The 21,006-nt window shown below is 40.1% G+C and overlaps 1 protein-coding gene across 3 annotated transcripts in view; it reads left to right on the top strand.

Moving 5' to 3' along the window:
- The window catches only part of HDAC4 (histone deacetylase 4), a 182,326-nt gene that overhangs the window by 66,400 nt on the left and 94,920 nt on the right, over positions 1 to 21,006 (top strand). The window contains exon 1 of one of the 3 annotated variants that reach the window (XM_063430035.1): positions 18,095 to 18,229. The exons of the other annotated variants lie outside the window; for them this stretch is intronic. The gene's annotated coding sequence lies outside the window, so the exon portion shown is untranslated. Of the gene's footprint in view, positions 1 to 18,094; positions 18,230 to 21,006 lie in introns of those variants that run through there. 3 annotated transcript variants of the gene reach the window in all.

The raw sequence follows: 21,006 nt of genomic DNA, 5'->3' as shown, positions 1-21,006 counted from the left end.
GCATGCAACTGTATTATGTCTATCCCTGCTCTTTCCACGCTTTGTTTGCTACCACTGCATGTATCTTTCTTCCCATTTTTACATTTTTTGTAATCTCGCCTTTAATGAGTTTGGCAACCTTGTTCTCCCCTTGATGGTTTTAGTTTATATTTTCCTTTCTTTGTTTTCTCCCAATGCACCTATAGTGCCATTGAGCTTAGATTTTTGTTTAACCCTGCTATTATATGTAGAAGAGAAATTCTTTATTCACACAGTGCTTTGCAAATTATTCAGACCCCTGACCAATTTTCACATATAATGGAATTACCAGTGGTTTGTTTTGTTCTGTATATTTTAACACAGTGAAACCAATTTTAAGGTGGCATCGGTTAGATGTTTAAAATAATTTACACAGAGAAATAGCTAGATATTCTCTCTGTCCCCGTGTGAACCATTAAAGCTACTATTTTGTGGATAAGACCCTCTTGTTGGTTGATCATTGGTCAAGCTTTAGATTTGAAGGGCCTGTGAAGGCAAAAGATTGTTCAGAAGTTATTACAAATGCAGGTATGATATTCCTGCTATTTACCTGACTTGTGTACAAATGCGCATCAGCTGGTACAAATTTCCTCATTAACCACGCCTGGATGTTAATGGATTTGTCCGTGATTTAACTGGAGTTTTTTTTTATTGAATAAGACTCTACAGGTAAAACACAGATGGCTCAATTAATTTCTGGCGTGGAATAAAAGCTATTTGGATCGTACCATCTGAAGCGCATTTGTGCAGAAGTCTGGTATTAAGAGGCAACTCTCGTGAGAGGCAAGACTTGCATGTCAGAGTTCTCTGGTTGACTTGGAAGTCTGTTTTGAGCTCTTGTTTGGTTTGCATCAATTGTCTATTTTTTTGTTTGTTTTTGTTTTTTTGTTCCTTCACTTTTTAAATTTTTTTTTTTTTTTTTTTAACCATTTGTGTTGCCTATGATGGAATTTTAATAGGTTCTTATTGGGGCTAAAAATAGTTTTTTTTTTTAAAAACTGCGGGCAGTGTTTAGAATTCCGGCCCTGGGCCTGGCTGCTGAGGGTTTAAAAAAAACAAAACAAAAAACTGCTGGCAGTGTTTAAAGTTCAGCAGTGTTTGGACAGGCTGAAATCCAGACACAATTCTGACTTGTTCCGATCCAGAATTGAAAATTCTGGACAATGTTAAATACTGTGAACATGCTTATATTTTGCTTTCTTAATATCCCTGTATGCAACTGGATGGTTTTGTCCCAGAGTCATTCAGACTATAATGATTTAACCCTCTTAGTACTACTCTTACCCTGCAAAATACCCTACCCTACAAAATATTTCTATTCTAAGTATTCCCATAACTATGGAGAACTACTTGCTTTTCTAGTGCCCGCATGCCATGAAGCTTACAAATCGATGTAAGGTTGGCTGTGTACTTCATTGCAGCTGCCATGTTGGAAACTAGAGCTTAACTAGTCTCGTCTGACAGTTAATTTCTGGAGTTTCTGGAAAGTGTTTTGACAGCTGTCTCGATGTGAGAGACATAAGTAAGTTTGTCAGGTCAAAACACTCCAACTTAATCTCAGGTCGGTAGAGGACGTTTGGTAATGCAGCTCTAGGCAAGGTATACCTTACATGCTTGCTATAATGAGAGAGGTATGCTTTGTCAAGTTTAGTTTTACATTGAAGCTGTAAATGTATATCTCGGGGCACACTTTGTGTTTTTTTTCTTCTAATCACGTGATGTAAATTCTTTTCCCAATCAGTAAATCAGATCATCTAACATCACATGATCAGCCACAACTTTAAAAGTACTGATTATCTTGTGACAATAGCACCTGTCAAGGGATAGGATGTATTGGGCAACAAGTGAACAGTCAGTTCTTGAATTTCATATGTTTGAAGCAGGAAAACTGGGCAAGCAAAAAGATCTGAGTGACTTTGACACGGGCCCAATAGTGATGGCTAGATGACTGTTGCAGGTATGCAGTGGTTAGTACCTACCAAAAGTGGTCCAAGGAAGGACAACAGGTGAACTGGAGTCATGGGTGCCCAATGCTCATTGATACACGTGGAGAGTAAAGACTAGGCCGCCTGGTCCGATCACACAGAAGAGCTAGAATTGCTCAAATTGCAGAATAACTTAATGCTGGCCATTCTAGAAAGGTGTCAGCAGTTTGCTGTGTATGGCCCTGCGTGGCCGTAGACCTGTCAGTGCCCACGAAGACTCCTGTCCACTGCCAAAAGTGCGTTCATTTGGGACATATGCTTCAGAACTGGACCATGGAGCAATGGAAGAAGGTTGCTTGGTCTGATGAATCCCATTTTCTTTTAGATCTGGTGAATGGCTGGGTGCATGTGCATCGTTAACCTGGGAAGAAGGATGAACTATGGGAAGAAGGCAACTTGGCAGAGGCAGTATAATACTCTGTGCAATGTTCTGTTGGGAAACCTTGGGTCCTGGCCTTCATGTGGATGTTACTTGGACACATATTGCCTACCTAGAAATTGTCGCAAACCACGTACACCCCTTCGTGGCAGTTATGTTCCTTAAAGACAATGGCCTCCTTCAGCAGGATAATGCACTCTACCTCACTGCAAAAATTGTTCAGGATTGGTTTGAGGAACATGACAAAAAGTTATTACATTGGCCTCCAAATTCCCTTGATTTCAATCTGGGATGTGATGAAACAACAAACATGACCCATGGAGGCTGCAACTTGCAGGATTTAGAAGATCTGCTAACATTTTGGTGCCAGATACCAAGGGGACACGTTCAGTGGTTTTGTGGAGTGCGTGCCTTGACGCATAAGAACAGTTTTGGCAGCATGAGAGGGACCTTTATTTTATTAGGCAGATGGGTTTTAATGTAATGGCTAATCAGTGTATAATGCCATAAGTGAGTAGAGTGACAAGAAGTTAATTTGTACATTGAAGGGACAGCTTAGTGTAGTTGTTCTGGTGAGTATAGCCTGTCCCTGCAGTTTTTTGCTGTAAACACTGCCTTTTTAGAGCCTTAAGCTTAATGAATCCGTTTTAGTGCATAGATCATTCCCCTGCAGACTTATTGTTCAGTTCTCTACCATTTAGGTGTTAAAGGGACACTAGCTAAATGTAGTGGTTCTGGTGTCTATAGCCTATCCTCTCAGAATCTGTTCTTCTTTTCTTTATTTCTGATCTAGTTTTCTTTACACCTGACTTTCTCTGACACGAGAAGTTTAAGACTGCCCCATTTCCTGTATTAGAGAAAGTACTCACCCTTCTCCTTGACACAGGAAATGGAGTCGATTTAATCTCCTCCTTTGGTCAAAGAAAGTCAAGTGTAGGAAAAATACTTATGACAAAGTAGTCCCTACTTTGTCCTATGTTTCATTGAAAACCAGATTGGAACTAAAGAAAAGAAGAATGGAAGATAACAGGAAACCTTAAGATAAAGGTAAGTTTAGCATCAGTCAGTTGTTTGCTCAGGTTTTTTTTTTTTTTTTTTTTTTCCTTTTTAACCCTTCATTGAAATGCAAAAAAATAGTGTTCATAAAGTGTGCGGCCCACTAATAAAATGTTGGATTTCCAGTGCTTTAATGCTATCTTGACCAATCCCTTTTCTCATCTGTGACCTCATTGAGAAAAGTGTACCGTAGTTTTCTGCAATTCTATTGTATTGGTGCAATATTGCCTTAGTGATGGCTGGTTCTTCTGTAAATTCTCAATTGCTGCTTCCCTCACTTCTCCTTTCTAGGTCCCAACATAGAATCACAAGACTGTAAATAGTTACACAATGAGTCTTGGTAGAACAATTTTCTGGGACCTTTTAGTGAGAAACAGATAGACCTCCTGCTGCTCTCTGGTTTCTTCGTCTTTGTAACAGCTGGCAAACAGCTGCATTACATATCGCGCAAGCGAACTGGGGATGGACCAGATTGCTGTACGCTGTGCTTTTCCATCATTTGTTTACATATTATTGCTGGAACAACTACTGGCGTGTTTGTTGCATTTTCTAATAGGGATAACAAAGTAATAATGCGAAAAAACGCATAACTACAATATCTGCATGTAATACTTCACATTGATTAATCAATTCAGATTATCTGTTATAGAAGATTGCTTTTTAATATCCCCAGATGCAGAGCGCTCTGCTATGTACATGCACTCTTGGCAATGAAGCGTAACAATCCATAACTTGTTGTTTGGGTTGGGCAGATGTCCGCATGTCCACTTCTTTGGATGTCTTCTGTCTTGGAGACTGCAGAAAAGATCTTCTGGTGTACACACCAGAAGTCGACTTTGCGAAAGACCATAATTCTGTAAAGATGGAAAGCTTGTTCACGTCTGGGTAATAAAGAGGCAATGCAATTAAACTAGTGAGACAATGGAGTAAGTGTGAAAATAAGCCTTTTGGCTAAAGAATTGTATATGAATTTGTAAGGAAATTACTTCCAACTTGAAGGAAACAAAGCTTGCAGTGAGGATCATTGGAGGGAAATAAAAAAAAATCCAAGTTATCTATAACAAGTATTTAGACCAAAACCTCTTTAAATATTAATGAATAAAGAAATGATTACGTGGGAACTTGATTTCCGCTACCTCTCATTACTTTGTATCCCATATCATAACCTTTTCTGTCCCTGCTCTCTGACATTCTTGAACTACAGATGGATAAAATATGTGAATACAACGTTGTTCTCCACAAATCAATCCATCATGAACACCCAAACAATAATGGAATTGTTGCCACCATGACAGTGCTATTCATTTCTCCAGTTAGCTCAGTGCTGGCACGGGTTCAGTTGTCCTCCATAATATTGGCACTTTTTATGTTTTAAATCATTTCTTACATTAGATGTCTTCTAATCCCAATAAAAAAAGTCATATCAAGTTTTACCATTACATTTTCACATACCTGCCTCTTTAAGATTTATTTATTTTTAAGCTACAAGCTGGAGTTTCATGTCTTTTTTTTAATTTTATTTATTTTTTAATGACAAGGCTGAGCTCATGGCTGTGATCTGAAATATACTGCGTTAGTGCCTGCAGAGGTCTGTGGTCCTTATATGTTGTCTGTTCTGCAGGTAGTGTTCTGCTAGGGTAACTCACACGAAGTCTTTTATCTCTGCCCGTACAGGCAGTAAGTGTCAGGCCACAATTACAAATATCACAGTATGTGCAGTGAAGTTGCACATGCTGATTTTTTTATTTTTATTTTTTTTGGTGGGGGTTAGAAGCTTTTGCTTGGAGTACCTTTAGATTTTCTACATATTAGGGCTTAATTTTGCACCCTTTGGGGTCAATTTGAACAGTGTGTATTTAACTGGTTAATCATTAAGGTCACCGTAAAAACCATTAACTGGACATTGGGACTTTAAGGGTTAAATCTTAATCTCTGAAACCTGACAGGCTGCTTCTGTGGAGTTCAAATCCACGTGGACAACAAAGGGTTAACAATGTGTATAATGGTGCAGTTTACAAAGGAGTATTGTATTTCATGTGACAGGACTTAGAAAGTTTATTAATACTTGTTTAAAATGCAATTTTAAGCCTTTTGGTTCTCTGATCAGGTAAGCTGTAGCACACCTTTTCCTGTAGAGAGCCTCCTGGCACATATTGGTAAACAGAGGTTTACAGAGGATCTGCGGGAAGCAGAGTTATACTAAGGATCTACTGATCGCACTACCCAGACCAAACTCTGCCAGTAATGTTGTGGGTACCTTCTAACATTCTGGAACATGCAGCTTGGACTCCTGGTGACTTGGATACTGCTCCTTTGCAGCTTAGTTAGCTGAGGGCCTAATCTATCCAGTGGTGTCTTTAGATTGAGGGAGCTCCTCTCCTCTATGGAGAGCTAGGGCTGCTTTCTTTGGTTACACCCTAGTATATCTATCTATTAACACTTGCTCCCTTTCCCTTAGCCATCTGCTCAGCTAGCCCATACTGGCATCAAAGGTGTGCATGTATCCAGCACTCTGGTTCCCACTGTGTCACTGCAGTCCTTCCACAAGGTCCTCACACTGTTTTACATGTTTGTCGCGCCTCTATATAACACCTTGTACTGTGTAAAATATACTGCTAGCTGTTCTATAAACCAGTATTGTCTTCTGCCTGCAGTCAATGATGTGTAGTGTCTAGGTTAAAGAGGGAAAGCGTGAGTAATCATTTTCTCCATTATATGCTTGATGGCTGGGTGATAGCACCAAAGAAGCTCAGGCTCCCGGGCAAGTAGCCTTAGGGTACCAGGTTGCTGCAGTAAATCTTGGAGGTCCCTGGTGACAAGAAGAGATGGGCACAGTAACTGTTTCAGGTTTGGATCCAAAGTCAAGGACCAGGCACCTTGTTAGTTTTGTCTTTCTAATTGAGATGTAGAATTTAAAGGACGTTTTATGCACATTAGCCCTGTCTTTCTGTCTTGAATATTTTCCATTCTGATTATGTATTTACATTTTTTTTCCTTATGTTTTTATTTTCTAATTTTGTTTAATTGTGTGGTTTCTCTAGCACTTTGGTTTTGCATTTTATCTCTGTTTGCTATGAACATCTCTTTGCATACTTTAATCTTTACATTAAGGCTTTTATTGTTTCTATAAATACTGCATTAAAACAAAAAAGAAAAAAATGTAAGTTAAACTCTGTAAAAACATGCTCATGTTTAAATTTTCAAGTTATTAAACTTGTGCATTGAGTTGTCTTCAATCCAGTGAGTGAGTTAGCCAATCATGCTCACTTATCTTTTTAAATCATGGCTGAGCTCATCCCAAAAGAACCACCTAACGGGCACAGCAAGGTTTTCTTATTTTGTTGCAGTTCAGTTGTTCAATTGGCTTTCTATTGCTGAACTTCAATTGTCAGAAACCAGATCATGGCATTACACCAGTATTTCTAGAGAAGAAAAGAAACACTGCATGTTGTGAGGGATGAGTGGACAGAACGGATTGGCTTATGGATAAAACTCATTAAAAATATAGTTCAAAAAAAATAAAGTAAATATAGCCGGTCCACTGTCCAGCATAACTAATAATAAATGAATGTACACTTTGTAGTCACAAAAAGTGTAGCACTTGAGAAATGCTAGGGAGTAGGGTAGGCGTCTCAGCAACCCAGCCTGGAGTCTTTCTGTTCCGGCTGAGTAGGAAGTACTTGCAGTATAACATGGGAGTATGAGATGTTCTCAGATGGTATATGGCTGAGAAGTAAATGTGTTAAAAAGTCCAAAATGTCAATGGAATAAAAGCCATGCGGCATGGGGTCTTGAAAAATATATATATTTATTCTGATATAAAATAGCTTAAAACAATATAATCACGTTAACGTGTTTAACCACAAAACTGAGTTTTTATTTCATTGCTGTTTTTGACACCATTTTCCTTTGTGGGAAATATACCACCTGAGCTGTATGGATTGAGCAAAAAGTGGCTAGTGCACAACGGCTGACAAACACCCAGACACAAAGACAAAATTTCAAATATATACCAATTCGTCCCATTTACTTCTTGTTCCATATACTATCTGAGAACATCTCAAGGTGCTCCTCCCACTTTCTACTACACAAACTAATCTATTATTTGTACCTTACTTGCTGATGCCTGGAGTGTCCTTTTAAATCAGAACTGTCATTTCTCTTGGAGAAGTTCCATGTTCTGTGTTAATGCAGCGGAGGTAAATTTAAAATAAAAAAATCTCCACTGCACATTGTGTTCATGGCAGCTTGCCTCCTTTCCATGAAGCCTTGGGTGTGGGTACACTATGGCATCTTTAGAGGATCATTGGAGGGAGAAATGCCATACAGCAAGGATTAATGTAAAAATAAAAAGAAAAACTAGTGAGAATTAAATTAAATGGCTAACTTCTAGTTGGTGATCGCCTTCTGTATAAATCTCGTTTGTGACAGGTCCACATTAAGAGACTAACACTCTTATGCTTCCGTTTGGATGAATCTACCTGGGCACTGTTTCTTCCAGGTCTATCCTATCATTAATTTCCCATCTGAACTATATGCCTAACAGGCAAGTGGTGTGAAAACGTTGACTGTTTAGGTGAAACCTTTACAATTCCTAGCCTGTAGAGTTCTTGCTGTACGCATTCTCAATCTGCGCGGTGTGACCTGGGCCTGCAAACATATCGCAAAGATTTGCATAGCAAGTTCTTCTACTTTAAGATGTTGCGTTTATTAACTATTTGTAATGTTTAAACAGTGCTGGTATTCCTGCACACTAAGAGAAAAAATCTTTCAGTAAAAGTTATAGTGTGAGATAGAAATGAGAGGGCTGGACAGCTGATTCCACTAAAAACATACAATCTTCATAGTCTGATTCCAGGAAAGCAAAGCCAGCTGTGGAACAGATATATAGAGCAGATAATGTGCCACCCCTTTACTTCACTCCCTTTTTGAACCCACTTGGGGCTTTTTCTGCCAGTTGACTACATTTTCTCTTTGAGATTGGATTGTGATCCTTTGATTTTTATCACAATACCTTGCACACAGACTAAAACAGCATTTCCCAAAATGTTATAATAATCAAACGTATTAAACTTTCTGCCTTTTTTTTTTTTTTTTTTTATCCAGGCAAAAAATTATACTAATTGCATAAACCTAATTAAAATGAGATGTTTTAAAGTGCATTTTTTGGCTAAAATAATGTGTTTACTCATTGCTTCCAAAAACAATGTGGAAGTAAAATGATCTCTCTCTAAGCTGGTTAACTATATGTATGACACGTGAGCCTTTATCAAGCTCGGTCATTAATGATAAATTAATCTTTGTTGGGCTTGTCAATATAAAGGGCAAAGGTGCAGTTTGCATAAACAAGTTACCAACCATGGTAAGTCTTCAAGATTCTTATAAAACAAAACTCCTGGAAAGTGGAACTGTAATATCTCGAGTGCCATTTCCATAACCTGTTATCAACTTTCATGTTTATAGAGCTTGGTCTTACTTTCTAATGCCAGTTCCTGCAGGAGAAACCCGCAGTTTTGGAAGTAACAAGTGATCTTTCACACCTTATTTTTTATGTGGTAGCTACTGGCCACCTCACTGTACATGTATTTGTTGGACATTAAAGGAACACTATAGTCACCTAAATTACTTTAGCTAAAGAAAGCAGTTTTAGTGTATAGATCATTCCCCTGCAATTCCACTGCTCAATACACTGTAATTTAGGAGTTAACCCCTTAAGACCGCAGGACGTTCTATGCCGTCCTTAATTGGCCGGCTCTAAATGCCGCAGGACGGCATAGAACGTCCTGTGCGATCTTACCCCCCCACGTGGCCGGCGGCACATGGCCGCTGCAGATCGCCCCAGGCAGCCCCCCTGTGCCTCGGGACCGCGGTCTGCAGCTTCTGATCGCAGTGACAGGCTGTCACTGCGATCGGTATTTACCATGTGTCAGCCTATTTGAAATCGGCTGACACATGGAGCCGGCCTCATTCTCCTTCAGCAGATCGCGGTCGGGGGACATGTCTGCCCCCCAGGCAGCCCCCCTGCGGTCAGTGACCGCGATCTGTACTGTCAGGCTGCCGTCTGATCACACTGACAGGCTGCCATAGCCTGTCAGTGCGATCAGTGTTACTATGTGTCAGCCTATTGGCTGACACATGTAACTTCAGCCATTAGCCCCCTACAGATCGCGGGGGGGCATGCCTGTACCACCCAGGCACTCCCCCTGTGGCCAATTACCGCGATCTGTAGGAGGTGATCACAGTGACAGCCAGTCACTGTGATCACTGTTAGTATGTGTCAGCCAATGATCTCAGATCACTGGCTGACACATTGTCTCTGCCCCTCACCTCACTTCGATCTGAGAGAGAGAGGCAGAGAGATCGTTGCTTTTGCAGCTCCTGTGAAAAACAAAGTTTTAAAATATATATTTTATTTAACCCTTTCAGTGCTGATCACAGCATATTACTGTAATCAACCTGATTAGGGCATTTATTTATTAATTTTTTTTGATAAAAAAAAAATGTCTAATTTTTTTTTTTTAACCCTGTGACAGTCGCAGCAACCCAAATCTCCCTTAACCCTTTCCCCGCTGCCGTGATCACTATACTGTACAGTTTATCTGCTGTTCAGTACTGTATCAGGGCTCTCTGATCAGACTGACGTTTTTTTAGGGTTATTTTTATAGATATAAAAATAACCCTTTCAGTGTACGGATTGCAGCTGCCTATACTGTGATCAGTACATTTATATTATTTTTTGAGGGCGGGTAGTAGGTGTTAGGCAGGTAGATAATTAATTACTCACTTTAGTATATAAATTAATTAATTTGTCCCCCTAGAATGGCACGTCGCTACTCAGCCGAGGAGGCAGTGATAGTGACACTCTGCAAGACAGTGACACTATCACTGCCTCTGACATTGAGCCTCTGAGTGAGACCTCAAGTGATGGTGCCCCACCACCACTCACAAGAGGACGCTCAGCAAGCCCAATGCCAGGCGGAGACTGGGTGCCTCCAAATATGATGGCCCCAGAAATACTGCCGTTCACTGTTACACCTGGCATCACTGTAACAGTGGACGACTGCGAGCCAATTCGTTTTTTTGAGCTCTTTATGTCAGACAATATATTTGAGCTCATGGCTCAGCAAACAAATTTGTTTGCTATGCAGTATCTCTCTGCACATCCGGGGTCCCATCATGGTCGCAGGAATATGTGGAGACCCATGGATGTCGCAGAGATGAAGCGGTTTTGGACTTTAACCCTAATGATGTGTATTGTTAAAAAGCCCAGTATCAGGTCCTACTGGAGCAAGCAACGCATCCTGGCTACACCTCTTTTCCCTGAGGTTATGATGAGGGATCGCTACCTGCAACTGCTGTGATTCCTTCATTTTAATGATAACTCACGTTGTCCTCTTAGAAACGACCCACTGTTTGTTTGACAGGCTATATAAAATTTGGCTCTTTATCCAACTCCTGTCAGACAGATTTTCTGAAAATTATGTCCCCGATAAAGATATTTCAATTGACGAGTCCCTTATGAAATTTAAAGGTCGACTGCTATCTAAGCGGTCCCGATATGGCGTTAAATTTAATAAATTATGCGAATCCTGTACTGGTTACACATGGGCGTTTCGCATTTACCAGGGGAAGGATAGCCATCTTGACCCGCCAGGATGCCCTGAGTCTGTGGGTACAAGTGGCAAGATTGTTTGGGATCTAATCCTTCCCTTGTTGAATAAGGGATATAGGCTATGGGTTGACAATTATTATACCAGTATAGAATTATTTAAAAATGTATATTGTTTTGAAACCCTAGCCTGTGGCACAGTGAGGAAGAATCGCAGGGGTTTGATATATGATATATAATAAGTGTGGGTGCACTTAGTATGAAAGAGGTAAATTATTGTTGAACAGACATATAGTAAAATTCTGTGGTTTGTTTAAATTTTTTTTGGATCACAACTTGTACATTTGGCTGCGGTCTTAAGGGGTTAAATCACTTTGTTTCTGTTTATGCAGCCCTAGCCACACCTCCCCTAGCTATGATTGACAGAGCCTGCATGAAAAAAAAAAACTGGTTTCACTTTCAAACAGATATAATTTACCTTAAATAATTGTATCTCGATCTCTAAATTGAACTTTAATCACATACAGGAGGCTCTTGCAGGCCATTAACATAGCAGGGGGATACGAAAATCTTAATTAAACAGAACTTGCAATAAAGAAAGCCTAAATAGGGCTCTCTTTACAGGAAGTGTTTATGGAAGGCTGTGCAAGTCACATGCAGGGAGGTGTGACTAGGGTTCATAAACAAAGGGATTTAACTCCTAGATGGCAGAGGATTGAGCAGTGAGGCTGCAGGGGCATGTTCTATACACCAAAACTGCTTCATTAAGCTAAAGTTGTTCAGGCGACTATAGTGTCCCTTTAATTTTGTCTCTTTCTCAACAATTGTATGAAAACAAGGCTTTGCAATGAGATTTGTTAACTAGCAGAAACGGTATCCTATGTGATGTCCATTTACATGTAGTCTAGTCCCCTGTTTAGTAACTGGGACAATGCTGTACAGATTAGCAGAGCTACAGTGTGTAGCCAACCTTTCTATTTAAAGGAACACTATAGCATTGGGAATACAAACATATGTATTCTTAGCATTTTATTTCTGCACCATCTATGTAGGTATCTGGCCCCCTAGGATGAAGTAAAGAGTATTTTACTTGCCTTTACCCATCACCGCATGGCTTTCGCCATGGCCGCACACGCCTCTATGGCTGAGATCATCAATCTTGATCACAGACAATCCAATGCTTTCTCATAGGAAAGCACGGGCAGGCCATTGTGCATGTGTGACAAAACACTGCACCAGTCAGCATCTCATCATGGTCATGCATTTAATCAATGCATCTCTTTGGAGAGCATTCAGCATGGAGATTCTGCAGGATGTAAGCAAAACTAGGGGAATCTTCATTCCCTCATGTTTTAGATGCAGGTTACCTACTACTGCTTCTTAGATAAAAGGACATACCCTTCGTTCTAACGATCTCCTGCACACGAATGTTCGTGCCAGCATTAGTAATGTGCTCTGTGTGGCTTTTTCTTATTGATTAATATGGCTGTTTTTGTGTGGGTACCATGGTGTACTGTAAGGTAGGGTTTATGACATGTTCTGGATTTCCCAGGCACAGTGTAGCTTATACTGCATGTCTCTAAATACACACAAAGGCATAGATTGATATGCTGAGATTATCTTTGAAGTGGTGGTGTACTTGCATATTTAAAAAATAAAATATTTTTTAACAAACATTTCCAAGGGGAAGTGTCTGCTTCCATGTTTGTGTCTGAAGTTATAAGGGCAAGGTAGAGATACTTTCCTGAATCCCTCTATAATCAGCACCACCATCTTTCTCTACTTTGGCCCAATCTTGAGCTTTTCTTGGAAATATCTGCCAGGAACTGTCTCGCTGTCGTACATGTCCAAGAGTACAAAACATAATTGTATTATCTTGCTCATGTACAGTAAGCATGTCATGGGCTTTGTACATTGATCAGCAAAATGCCTATTCCCATCAGCTGTTGCTGCTTCTAGCACTTCCATTTTCCAAACACCAGCAAATATATAGCCCTTACTTAATCGTATATGTTCTGCTAGCACCATCTTTGGTCTTTTTTTTTTTTTTATAAAGATTCAAGCTAAATGAAAATTTCAGAGGTATCAGAAGATCAAAGTATATGCTTCTATATGTCTTTATGTAAAATTACTACCGTACTTACATTTATCGATCCATACACACACAAGTAACTATAATTTACTTTATGACAAGTTTTACAAGTAGGAATACATTGATATTAATAATGTTTTAATATTGCAGACTTGGCCAGGGCTGCTCCGTCTTGGCATCTCCTTGGGCTGTTTGTGTATGGTTTGTGACAGTGTGTGTTTTTAAGGTTATTTATAGAGTGGATGCTGATACAAACAAAGGAGGACCTATTGTGCAGGTAATTGATCTGTGCAGAGTGGGATTAGATAGCAGTTGTTACCAGGATCCACCTCCTCACTTCTAAAATTGGGACTGTCAGAAGAGCAGCTGCTGTGAAATTGGAGGGAAATGCAGATAGCAGCTGGTAATCCTGGGCAATGCAGGCTCTGCAGTGAACACTCTTGTTGACTGACCACACAGCTGTCCTGTATTGCCTTCATACAGTGTGATTCTGTGCAGCTGTGCATGATAAGCAGTGACTTAGAATACTGCATTAAAGCTTGCTTTCCCAAATGTAATTAGCACAGCGTACATCGTTTGTATAGCTCCTTCATCTACCAGGTAATGAGCATTGCAACAAAGGCATTGATCATTGAAGAAAAAAAATACTGGACATCCTCCACCCGCCATCTCCTCTTTCCCCAATTTGTTTAGGGAAATATGTAAATACTGCATTAAACAAAACACCGCAAATACATTCAAATATTCAGCCCATTTTTTGGCAAACACCCTGTAGATAGCTTAGGAGTAAGGGAATTAATTAGGTTTTTTTTTTTTTTTTTTGCCAGTCCTGGGCATCAGATCATGGGCAATCTATACAAAAAGATCCTAGCTGGCTAATGTCAATTCTGTGCCAACCTAGTTCCACAGACGCACAACGACCTCTGAAGAGTCCAGTTGTCCATCAGGACCAGGTAAGAGGTTGCACCATTACCAGAGAGTGCATGGGTAATCCTAACATCATAATTACTACAATGGACTGTAGTGGTTATGATTGAAGTAACCTTTAAAGACCAAAATAGAGGATCTGGGAGCATAGCTGACTTGGAGAAATGTTCTAGTTTGTCTGTTTTGACCTTAAATTTGAAATATGTTTGTGACCAATGTGTCCCCATTTCATTTTAGTGAGTCTCCACTGGTTGAAACAAGAACCTCCATCCATCAGGCCCTAGGCAAGTGCCCACAACAAACTATAGTAGCAAAATTTCTGCAGTGGTGTGGAGACTTTTTTTTTACAGGGAAGGATCTAATTAAAGAGTCTTGCGAAATGTATTTTAATAAAGTATACTGCATTTAAAAAAATTAGGCCCTAGAGTTAAATGTTTAGTTGAAGGATGGGTCACTAAGCTCATGCCAAGTAAAGAAGGTATGAGCTCATGTAAAAAAAATAAAAGTAACCAGTGGCCTAAATAATAAGGCATACCTAATGCCTGCATACCTAAAACTGTGCTCCAGCTCAACTAATATCTTCCTATCTCCATGAGTGACCCTGTAGAGAGGTAAAAACTGGAGGTACATTTAAGGACACACAGGGGGAAGATTTATCAAAGTGTTTTGTTCTAAGAAGTGATTTAAAGTACTAAAAGTGAGCAATCGCCATGGAAGCCAGTAGTACCAACGGTTTAGCCCCAAAGTCTTGAATCCAGCACTCCCCTTCTGCTTCTCTCTGATGCTTTTAACAGGAAGCCTTGGGCAGGGGCTCAGCTTATTGGGTTAGTGTCAGCTGATGCTTTCAGCCAATCAGTAGCTCCCCATTCATAAATATGTCTTGAATGTTCCTCAAACTGTTTTATGAATGGGAAGCATCTGATTGGTTTAGAGCAGTGATGGCGAACCTTTTTGAGACCGAGTGCCCAAACCGCAATACATGCAAAAAATTTTCCTCAAAGTGCGGCACTTAGACCTGAATACTGAAGTTTAGAAAAAACAACTCCTACAGTTTTCTGCTGCAGGTAGCAAATGTATTATTATTTTTTTTTATCCCGACATAAAATCTTTATCACCCCTCCCTTCTTACCTTTTGTGAAGGAGGGGGGCACAGCCTGCCCTGGTGGTCCGTTGGTGGTATGTTTCTGGCTGCAGCTCTCCTGTCCTCCCGTGCAATGCTGTACGCTCCACACAGCCTGCTCGTGGAAGGACAGAAGAGCTGCTTTCCAGATCGCTCCCCAGGTCCTCCCGACACAAAAGAGTAGGCTCCTGCTGTTTTGGGCAGGCAGGTGCCTGCTCTGTATTGCTGTCAACCGACGCCAGCACCCCACCCCAGGCGACCTATTGCCGCATGCCCACAGAGGGCTCAGCGTGCCATAGGTTTGCCATCACTGGTTTAGAGCGTCAGTCCCTGTCTGAGGCTTCCTGTTTCTAGAATAAAAGTTAGACACCCCAAAACCTTGGGGTTAATGCCTAGAAGTCAACGTTTGCATACTCTCATCTTCTAACCCCATCCAGACTTTGCAATGTAGTTGCTCTGGGCAATTGCTGCCTCTTGAGCTCAGTGCAAATAAGCTAAACAAACCAAGTAACGAGACCTGTTGCCTGCTTGAAAAGCCAGGGATTGTATCCAGTGTAATTTTATATTTTTGACATACTATTAAAATCTGCACTATTTCCAGTTTAAAAAATCGACACACTCTTCACACATTATTTTATTATTTATATAGCGCCATCATATTTTGTAGCGCTGTACAATGGGTGGACTAACAGACATGTAATTGTAACCAGACAACTGGACGTACAGGAACAGAGAGGTGGAGGGCCCTGCTCAATGAGCTTACACATAAAGCTTTTCAGCAAGCTTAAATGATCACTATACGGTCAGGAACACAAACCTGTATTCCTGACCATATAGTGTTTAACCCACTATTTAGTTGTTTTGCCCCCCTATAAAAGTTTCAAACTCGCCATATTTCCAGCACCTCGCGGGTCTGCCAGCTCCACCCCCTTTGTGACATCATCAAAATGGCAGGGTTTTTTTTTTTTTTTTTACCAATCCAGTGCTTTCCCATAGCGAAAACCTTGGGTTGGCTAAATTCAGCATGGGGGTGGGGCCAAATGCCGTTTTGGCCAATCAGGGCCTCCTCATAGAGATGCATTGAATCAATGCATCTCTGTGAGCAAAATTCAGACATTCAGAGCGTGGGGACGCTGAATGTCAGGGTTGCTTACTGTGCAACCCTGAGCCAGGAAGCCCATCCAGTGACCATCTAAGGAGTGGCCACTTGGAGGTGTCCCTAGGGGCAATGTAAACACTGCCATTTCTCTGAAAAAGCAGTATACTCACCAGAACAACTAAATTAAGCTGTAGTTGTTCTGGTGACTATAGTGTCCCTTTAAGTGCTTTAGGGATCTGGAGTGTCCCTTTAATTTGAGAGCAACCATTCTATTTATTTTCATTATAAACTAGTAAAATTTTCCTCTCTTGTAAATGTATGCAATATAATGCTAGAAACTGAAATGGAGTGCAGCCAACCCTGCCTTTTGGATTTGTTTGTTTTACAGAGGTTTAGGGCTTATTTAATTAGCTTGTTGTTAATCAACCAATTTTGCTACTTATGCACTTAGGCCTTTGTCAAGTCGTTACGTGACTGGACATGGGCATTACAATTCTTCTAATCTCTGGGCAGAATCTCACCGCAACACTGATTTTATAAATAATTTAAAGATTTTGCAGTACACAATAGTGACATTTTATCTATACATTTTCCTGCAATTTTGGTGTGCAAAATCACTGTATGCATGATTGAGGGTTTTTTTTTTTTTTTTTTTTTTTGCCAGTCCTGTTTTTTTATGTGGATTCATAAGTGAATATGGTTGTTGACTGACCTGGTAATTGTCAGGGAGTTGTGATTTGAGATTTTTTTCAATGCAAATCTTTAAGTGTAAAATATGCTAGTCTCTGGTCTATTTCTGACATTTCCAGTTTAATGAATAAAAACAATATTTTTTGAAAAGCCCATATAAACTAGATTGGGGTTTAATTTAAATGTACACTAAAGGCACCCAGACTAGTCAATTTCAATGAAGTGGTCCGAGCGCAGCGCCTCCTCTGTCCTTTTAGCCCGGAAAAACATTGCCATATTTTGACAAAATTCAACTACAAAAAAACGGCAAAGAGAAGCTGCCACATCTTGCCATTTTCCATCAGTCATCACATGAGAAATTGGTAGAAACCTAAATCTTTTTGCACTCTGTGGCATTTATTTGTATACTATTTTATCAGGAGAATACTTTGGGATTTCTCTCATTTTCAGGTATGTCCTGGAATAGAAAGCGTTTGATAGCATCTCACAGCATCCCTGTGGACTCCTCCATAGACCCCCAGTTTGTTCAATGATGAATGTGTGAGAATAGTGATGTGGGCTCCTGATTTCTGTTGTATCTGTCCGGGTTATGGTAGATGGTGACCCCAATGAGGCTATTTTTGTACTTTTGCTAATGTCTGTGTTTGAGAATACTTGTACAGGGAATGTCTGTCATGTTTGTAGTTCAGGAGAATGTGCATATGTCCAAGCTTAGTCTCTGTATCATCAATAAATAGCATATTTTCTCTATCTTTGCAAATTGTGCTCAATTGCGCTCTTCTAATGGGGCCGTAGTGTCATTATGTCAGTGGTGTTTCTGAGGAAATGTTGCTTTAAAAGCTGCTTCCTGAATGAAAGCTTGGTGTTAGGGGTTCTTTCCTGGAATGATAGGTTGCTAGAGGCGCTTGGTTATTATAAGGCAGTGCAGTGATGCTATATAGCACTCCAGCATTGCATCGAGCTGCTTGCTCTCCTAGCTGTTGATATACATTCTAAGTTTCCGTAAGCTCTGAGCTCTGTTCTCTGTCCAGCCCTCCTCAGTTAGCCAGCCAATCCAGCAGCTCTGCCTTGTGAAACATACAACTCTGCTCTGCAGCACAGCAGACGGCAAGAGGCAGCTCTGTGCTCACACGGATTTATCCTTAGCACGGTACATGATATATACACTGAGCCTGAGGCTCCCAATGCTTCTGTTTTTCTTCAGTCTCTGGAGCTCGGTTATGAGAAGACATCTCGAGTGCCAATAGATTGTTTGTAAGTCAGACCTATACCTCTCTTTGTGGTGTTTGTGATCAGCTGTATTGTTTCATGTTTAAAGTGATGAAAGCGGAGTCTTTGTGTATATAAATGAATTAGGGCTGTAACCTGCATGTGCATCAATGTTGCAAATGTGTCATCTCTGCCTGTCTGTGACAAGTAACATTGAACGGTAGAAGCTCTGTTTATCATAGACAGGCAACTGATTTCTCCTTATTGGTTATATTTTTGTGTATGACACAGGAGCTGTTATAGGATCTTCTTAATACTTTGCTCGATATATTGCGTGTATTTATGGAATAAATACTGTCACAGATTTGAAATCGTACCGAGTTTAATCAATCAGAAGAAATGGATTCATACTATTCCTTCCAATTCCTGGATTAGTTCCAGGCTTGTGTCAGTTTGTGTGCAGGTATGTTTTGGGGATTATATATGCTAATATTTTACACGGCTCTGTGCACATGTGGAAATATGTACGCAACCCATAGCCAGTCGTCCATGCTTTGCCTGTATAGTTCCTGTATATATGCCTTGCCCAGGGTACACATGGGTAGCACAGAAAGTGGTGATAGAATAGAAATGGTAAGTTCTGACTACCAATCTGGACAGGATAGCTGGTAATATGATTATTTCACATTGAAAGGTTTAAGCTCCCCCCCACCTCCTTTTTTTTAATTAAATAAATATTGTGTGTTTTAAATGTTCTTGTATAACTGAAAGCACGGCAGTTACAGATAAAAGGAAACATTTTATTTTACTTTACTATATCATGGCTTTGTTTTTCATTTTTTTGCCTATTGGCAGTCATTTGTTCAGTTCTTGTTTGTATAGTTGTATGTAAATGTATGTTTGTATACATATAATGAATGCTATTTTTGCTTTTACAATGGAAGAAAACCACACCCCGGTGAATGAGTTTATTACGGACCAATTTCAGTAGAGGAAAACCTTTTAACGTTGCAAATAGCATTAATGCACCCCATCAATAATAAACACATTCTGTGTGCCCGACACTGAAAGTTGAAATCCTTCCCCACCCACTCACTGCATGTGTCTGTGAAAGAGTTAACTGGTCTCTCCACCCACACACACTGTACATTGACAGGAATCCTTTGGTGAATGATGAGATCACTGTTTTAAAAGGTATCTGGCCTCTGTTCCCTTATGTAATCCAGCCCCAAGCTTGTGTTACATAGTCAGTACCTGGAGAGATTATTTCTCCAGTTTGCATCCACTACCCAGCTCAGCTCTGATAAGCTTCTGTGTACATGTGTAGCATATGCCAGTTAAAGCTGATATTTCGGCAATCTGCAACACAGCGCTCGTACAGATGTGGATTTTGCATGTGTTATATATTTTAAATGCACACTTTACACATTGAAAATGTTCCATGTGTTTGACTTGCGATGGCTTTTCTGTTGCCATCATGACCCCGCTTTCTGCTGATTAAATCTGTGAATAAACATGCTTTAGAATTGTATTATATTTGTTATGGACTACATTATGGGTTAAGCCCTGTTCCTGGCAGCCACGGGTGGGGGATTGATGGGGGCTATCTCTTTTCCCAGAGAAGGAAATACAAGCCATGAACCTTCCTCTTATCCCTCCCCACTCCCCTGCTAATGGGGAATATAAATGTTTTAGTAGGTTTGATGTGTTGCTTCTAGTTCAGTCTCCCTCCCTCTGTGCTCTGATTAATTGTTCTGGTTCCACTTCTCTCTGCTTCACACAATGCCTGCAAGTCTCTTCTCCCATATAAAGGTTGGGCAACCTGTGACCCACCAGCTTGGCATGTTATGAACTGTCAAGTTGTGAATCCCCTCATTCTTAGCTCCAGGCCCTCTTGAGCATATGGGGTTAAAGATATCCAGCCATCTCGATCCAGTTGATTTTTTAATTTTTATTTTTATTCAAAAGGGCTGAGTGATTGAACAGACCTAAATGAGGAGGAAATCTAAACGGTCTACTTCTGGGGGATTTTATTCACTAAACACCAGATTTTAGTGAATTGAAAACTGAATTGAAAAATTGAGGTTAAAGTAGTCAAGTAGTGGAACTGGCACATTTTTCCGAAAGAACATTTATTTGCTAAATTTCTGATTTCATATCACTACAGTTCGTTTTTGTGAATAAACACAATTGAAACGTGAGCTGGAGAGTGCTGTTAGACTTTACTGTAAGATTTTTATCTTTTTAAGCTTTATTTACCTGCTGATAAATTTACCATCAACGGTCTTCTGCTGAGGAAAAGTGTTAATTTTGTAGAGCTTGCAGAAACCTCATGGTTAAAAATATGTAAAAAGATATGTTAAAAATTCGGCATGTTGATAAGAATTGCTGTGAGTGAATATGTAACCTTAGCAACACCACAACTCCTGACTCAAGGCTTTTTGAATCAAAAGAATCATTAATGTTGAATTTTAACGCCTCTGTCTGACTTGGGGGGTCCAGCTTTGTTCTGGCGATTATTCACATACCCCATTTACCAAACCGATGATGGGAAACATTTTAAAATGCAAAACATTTGTGTGCAAGCGCTTGGATTGGAGTATTTATAGCAGCTAATGGTTTTTTTTTTTTTTTCCTTAAAGAAAATGTTGATATTAATAGGACACTCCACTGCACAAATAGAAGAAAAATACTGCTTAGTAGACATACCCCAATAAAAACACGTCTGCATCTAATTATGCATTTTGTCATTGGGCGTATAGTCAAATCCCGCTTGCAGGTTTTGCAAGCACTCGCTTTCCCCAGCATAGACTTTCTGTAGC

This window comes from Pelobates fuscus, chromosome 8 (genome assembly GCF_036172605.1).
Source record: "Pelobates fuscus isolate aPelFus1 chromosome 8, aPelFus1.pri, whole genome shotgun sequence".
Classification (NCBI taxonomy): Eukaryota; Metazoa; Chordata; class Amphibia; order Anura; family Pelobatidae; genus Pelobates; species Pelobates fuscus.
Note: the sequence above shows the minus strand (reverse complement) of the source record. Positions and strands in the feature narration are given on the sequence as shown.